This window comes from Mandrillus leucophaeus, unplaced genomic scaffold (genome assembly GCF_000951045.1).
Source record: "Mandrillus leucophaeus isolate KB7577 unplaced genomic scaffold, Mleu.le_1.0 Scaffold606, whole genome shotgun sequence".
NCBI classification, from domain to species: domain Eukaryota; kingdom Metazoa; phylum Chordata; class Mammalia; order Primates; family Cercopithecidae; genus Mandrillus; species Mandrillus leucophaeus.
Genome location: NW_012106542.1, coordinates 1,251,206 through 1,257,304, shown reverse-complemented (window position 1 = coordinate 1,257,304; position 6,099 = coordinate 1,251,206). Strand labels below are relative to the sequence as shown.

Below are 6,099 nucleotides of genomic sequence, written 5' to 3'. Positions count from 1 at the left end.
TCCTTCCTTCCTTCCTTCCTTCCTTCCTTCCTTCCTTCTTTCCTTCGTTCCTTTCTTCCTTCCTTCTCCCCTTCCTTCTTTCCTTCCCTCCCTCCTTGCTTCCTTCCCTCGCTCCTTGCTTCCTTCTTTCCGTCCTTCTTTTTGTTAACTTAGCCATATTGCAGACAGTTACTTTGTGCCAAATACTGGACAATGTTCACAGAGATATTGAAGAATAAAAAATTGTCCCCGGCCTCTACCAGCTTACCACTTGATGGAAGTTATTTCTAATTTAATTGATGGAATGTAAAGAAACCTGGCTTTTTAAGAGATCATACCTTTAATAACAAAATCAGATGAATATGTATTTTTTTATATTTAAAAATAAAGAGTATAATGTTTTTGCATATATGCGCTGTTCAAGCCCAACAATTGTTACCTGAAACTCCTGAGACTGGAATTTATAACAGATCATATACTCAGAAACACTCATAGAGTTTGGGATAGAACTGATGATAAAATATGTATTTCTGGGACATCACCAAGCCTCGCCCAGAGTCAGGCGTGTAAACCAGCCGGAGCGGCGGCGGCAGCGGCAGCGGCAGGACCGCAGTGGCGCCGAGAGTAGCGACCCCGAGGCAGCGCGGGGCAACACTGGCTGCGGGGACCCGGTGACAGCGTGAGAGGTACTAGGTTTTGACAAGCTTGCATCATGCGTGAGTATAAGCAGTCGTTCTTGCCTCAGGAGGCGTTGGAAAGTCTGCTTTGACTGTACAATTTGTTCAAGGAATTTGTGTAGAAAAATATGATCCTACGATAGAAGATTCTTATAGAAAGCAAGTTGAAGCAGATGCACAATAGTGTATGCTTGAAATCTTGACTACTGCAGGAAGGGAACAATTTACAGCAATGAGGGATTTGTACATGAAAAATGGACAAGGATTTGCATTAGTTTATTCCGTCACAGCACAGTCCACATTTAACGATTTACAAGACCTGAGAGAGAACAGATTCTTCGAGTTAAAGACACTGATGATGTTCCAATGATTCTTGTTGGTAATAAGTGTGACTTGGAAGATGAAAGAGTTGTAGGGAAGGAACAAGGTCAAAATCTAGCAAGAAAATGGAACAACTGTGCATTCTTAGAATCTTCTGCAAAATCAAAAGGAAATGTTAATGAGATCTTTTATGACCTAGTGCGGCAAATTAACAGAAAACCTCCAGTGCCTGGGAAGACTCGCAAAAAGTCATCACGTCAGCTGCTTTAATATACTAAATGCATTGTAGCTCTGAGCCAGGTCTGAAGAACTGTTGCCCAATTCAACAGTGCCAGCATTCCAACTTTGTTAAACCTACCAACATCTTAAATGGACTTTCCTGTGGTGGTACCCTTTAAGAGGCGGATGAAAGCTACTATATCAGTTTGCACATTCTAATCACTTTCCAGTATCACAAGAAAGATTTTTACTTATATAATAGTCCTAGAGTACGCAGCTGGTAAAACCAGAGGCTACATCCAGTATTACTGCTAAGAGACATTCTTCATCCACCAATGTTGTACATGTATGAAAATGGTGTACTGTATACTTCAACATGCCCCATACGGTGTATTGGGGGGTACAATAATGTAAATCCTAAAAGCACCACTATTTTTAGCATAATAAAAGAAAGTCCAAAGAACTCCTATATAGACTACTCCAGATAACTTCGCTTCTTTGATACTTGTAGCTTATTGTAATTTTTTTAAGAAATTCAAGGTCATTATTATTGTACAAAATAAGCGCTTTAACACAGCTATATAGTTTTTTTAATTTTTAAAAAACTTATGGAGACAGTGATCTTGTCTTTAAAATATGATAGTCCTTTCAGTATAATGTCTTAAAGACGTTGCCTTTAATATCTGTTGGGAAGGAAATGTCCAGACTTTTCAAATCTCTTATTATATGTTTCCTTTTTTTTTGTTTACATAGGGAACAATGTTTATAGTTGTGTGTACAGTGGGGGTGTACAGCAAGAAGTGTATATTTTCAAACAATTTTTTAATGGTTTAACAGTTTTTGTAAATCATTTTCAGGCTTCTGCAGCTGTAGATTCTCATTGTGAATGCCTTGCTTGCTCATGCATAAGTGTATTTGCAATACCAAATATACAGGTTTGGTATTTTTGCCTGTTAGTGATCGTCACATGTGTAACGTTTTGGTTGAGATGTTAAATGGTGGACGAGTACTGTGGATGTGAATGTGAGAAGTAATTTTAATCAAATGTAATTGGTCACAAGGCCTAATTTGCAGTAACTGTTGCTGTTTTATTTAACAATGCCTTGTTGCTTTGTATGCATTAATGTTTGGATGTAAAGATTGTGTGTCTATCCAACAGGGAGCCACAGTATTTATATCGACCAACCTAATGTTACAACTACTTTGAGGTGGCCAAATGTAAACTAAAAGCCTTAATTAAAGTGGTGCAATTTTGTATAACTTAGCATCAGTAGTTCAATAAATTTGGATTGGCATGCCTATATATATATATATATGTGTGTGTGTGTGTGTGTGTGTGTATGTATGTATGTATTTCTGTTATATATCCTAAGTGTATTTGGAGAATAAAACTCTCAGTAGTTCAAAGGTGATCAAATCGGTTTTCACCAACAAATGATTTTAGGTCAGATTAGAATTTAATACCAAAGAGCTTAAGATAAAGAAACCTTTGAGTTGTTGGTTGAAGGCAACGATTGGAGAAAGATGTAGATATATTTGATTTATACTCTATCAAGATTATCCGTTTTAAAAACTTGTTACAAAGATTATAACAAGAAAAGGCAGAGCTAATAGCTGGGTCACTAAATTCAGCAAAGGGATTCAGGTTAGGCTTCTCAGAGAAAGTTTTATTTGAGCTATTGTCAGAAGGATGAATAGAAGTTAATTGTCTTCTACAACTTTTAAACAATGTTGTAGATATGCAGATTTCACTTTTACCTAACTTCTGTTCTTCAGTTTTAGCATGCATATGGATTGTGATCACTAATTATTACGACTAAAAATCTATTTCTAATAAAGTTAACATTTAGATATCTAAATGTCTGTTTCTTAAGCACTTTTAATTGTACAGTTGACTTGGCATTTTCACTTTTTATCCTGCATAAGTAGAAAAATTACTAAGACCAAGTTAATGCTTAGCAAAAGAAATTGGCAATATCCTCAGAAGCATATTCATGGCTGTGGTCCAACAATATGATATTGTCCACACACAAGGCCATCTCCCTGAAATGTAGCTAAAATGTATGTTTGTGTACAGATGAGTTTGAACAAAATAGAAAAAGAAAACTGTACAGAATGGATAGGAGATTGGACATCTGGAGAAAGTGTTAATTGCAGAAAACATTAAAATCCAAAAGAGATAAAAAGAGCTAATTATTTTTCCTTGTGTTGAAGCTCATTAAAAAGTTTCTTAAATTACCATAAAAAATTCACATTGTAAGTTAAAATTTATTTATTTTCATGTATAAGATAGATTTTTCTGCATAATTTTCTAAGACAAAACTGGAAGTCATCTTTATACGACTATATGCTGACTAATTTATGAAGATATTTTCTTACAAGAAAAATAAAAGCAGAAATACTTCAAACTATATTTAAAATAATAGTTTCAGAAGGATACAATCTGGAGTAGATTGTAACTAAGGTTGCTGTCAAAAATATAGCCACTAATTTGTTAAAAATATTTATCCATTCATTAGAAAATATTTATTGAATTTCTTCTCCCTACTAGTCACTATGTTGGCATCAAACATACAAGTATGAGGAGGCAGAAATGGCCCCACTGTATTGAACATAGATGAGAAAAGAAACACACACATCAATAAAATTATTTCCAGTTGTGAAAAGTGTTTCACAGGAAAGCAACAACAAAAAGAGCCTCAGAAAATAAGTAGTGAGGATCCATGTAGAATAGGGAAGACTTCTGTGAGGGAGTGTCATTTAAACAGAACCTTGAATTATAAGAAGAGGTTACTAAAAAGAAGATGAAGAAAAGACTTTGAAAGCGTATGCACCATTCCTGAATCTGCGTAAGCCTAGAACATTTTGAGGAATTAAGAGCAGTTTTTCTTGCCATAATGAGCTAGTGATTTGAGAAAATTAAAAGATAAAAATAGACAAATTACACATGGCCTTGTAGGTTGAGATAAAGAGTTTGATTGTATTCTATGTCACATGGAGATCAATTTAATAATTTTAAAAAGAGAAGAAATCTGGCCAAATTTCCACTACAGTAGAATCTGCTGGGAAAAAAAATGAATAAGGGTTATGGGAAATGGAAGTAGGGAGAATATTTCTGGAGACTGATTTTCCTCAGATACTGGTTACTATCGCCAAGTTTTCTCATTCCAGTAATGATGTCATCATTCCCAATTACTGAAGCCAGGATGTTAGGAATCATCAGTCTTTTTCTTTTGAATTAATGTGACAGTACCAGAGAGAGAGAGAGAGAAAAGTAGTCATGCTGTATGTTATTTAGAGGATAAGATCAATAGATTTGAAATTGATTTGACATAAACCCACAGGAAAGTGAAGAACCAAGCATGTATTCTAAGCTTCTGGCTTGAGCAAGTGAGCAATCAGCAACATCAACCCTGTGACTGACTAAATTTTTACTGAGGTAGATAGACTTTGTAATGTAATAGCTGCAAGAAACTGAGAATCATTGAAATTTAGAAAACATTGTAACAATGTCATTGGGTTAATAGATAGCCTTTTCTTACAAAGATTTGTAAAAAATGAGATGCCCTAGAAATTTGCTGTGTATATTATGCATAAAAATATCACCTCCAATGAATTCATTTGGATTAAGAATGTGCCTGAGGAAAGAAAGAAAGAAAAGAAACTCAAAGCAAGACCAGACAAAGAAAACAAAAATAAAAGAAAAGACAGGGAAAGGACAGGGAAGGAAAGGCAAGAAAAGAAAAGACAGACAAAACATTGGAAAAATATGACAGAGAGAGGGCAAGAATCGTATGTATCACAATTTTAAAATATTTTAAATGTATAAAATCATTTTTTGACTTGTTTTTTTAAATCAAGAAGACCCTGGATATAAGTCCATCAGTATACAAATAATTGCTAAGAACTGGGACTACATTTTCAATAAACTGCACTGTTGAAAAGCCAATATCTTCAAGAAAATTGACCAAAAGATATTCTTGCCTTAATTTCTGTTGACATCTTGTGACTGCAATATGTTTTCAACTATGACTCTTTTTCTACCAATGGCATAGCACAAAAATGTGTGACAAAATGTGTGTCACTATAATTATTCATACCAATATTGCATAATTTTACCTCAGAATATTTTTTCCAACTACATTCTTTTTCCAGGGGCATTTACCTTCTGAGTGCTGTGCCTCAAAGTCAAACTGGTTAGCATTACCATCTTGTCTGGTATTATATATGCATTTATTAATGTACAAATTGACTTTCTAAATAGAATATATTTGTCAGGAGTTTTAGGTCTTGTGTTCTCAACACCTAACAGTAACTCAATAGATACTTATGAAAGGCAAAAATAATTTTTTTCTTTTTTTTATTATACTTTAAGTTCTAGGGTACATGTGCACAACGTGCAGGTTTGTTACATATGTATACTTGTGCCATATTGGTGTGCTGCATTCATTAACTCATCATTTAAGTATATCTCCTAATGTTATCCCTCCCCCCTCCTCCTTCCCCACAACAGGCCCCAGTGTGTGATGTTCTCCACCCTGTGTCCAAGTGTTCTCATTGTTCAATTCCCACCTGTAAGTGATAACATGCAGTGTTTGGTGTTCTGTCCTTGCGATAGTTTGCTCAGAATGATGGTTTCCAGTTTCATCCATGTCCCAACAAAGGACATGAACTCATCCTTTTTTATGGCTGCATAGTATTCCATGGTGTATATGTGCCACGTTTTCTTAATCCAGTCTATCAGTGATGGACATTTGGGTTGGTTCCAAGTCTTTGCTATTGTGAATAGTGCCACAATAAACATATATGTGCATGTGTCTTTATAGCAGCATGATTTATAATCCTTTGGGTATATACCCAGTAATGGGATAGCTGGGTCAAATGGTATTTCTAGTTCTAGATC

The 6,099-nt window shown here is 35.1% G+C and overlaps 1 pseudogene across 1 annotated transcript; it reads left to right on the top strand.

The window, feature by feature from the left end:
* The first annotated feature begins 528 nt into the window (after window positions 1–528).
* Window positions 529–2,221, top strand: LOC105553738 (annotated as a pseudogene). Its single transcript, XR_001008207.1, has one exon. The product of XR_001008207.1 is annotated as a ras-related protein Rap-1b pseudogene (transcript).
* Window positions 2,222–6,099: the final 3,878 nt, after the last annotated feature.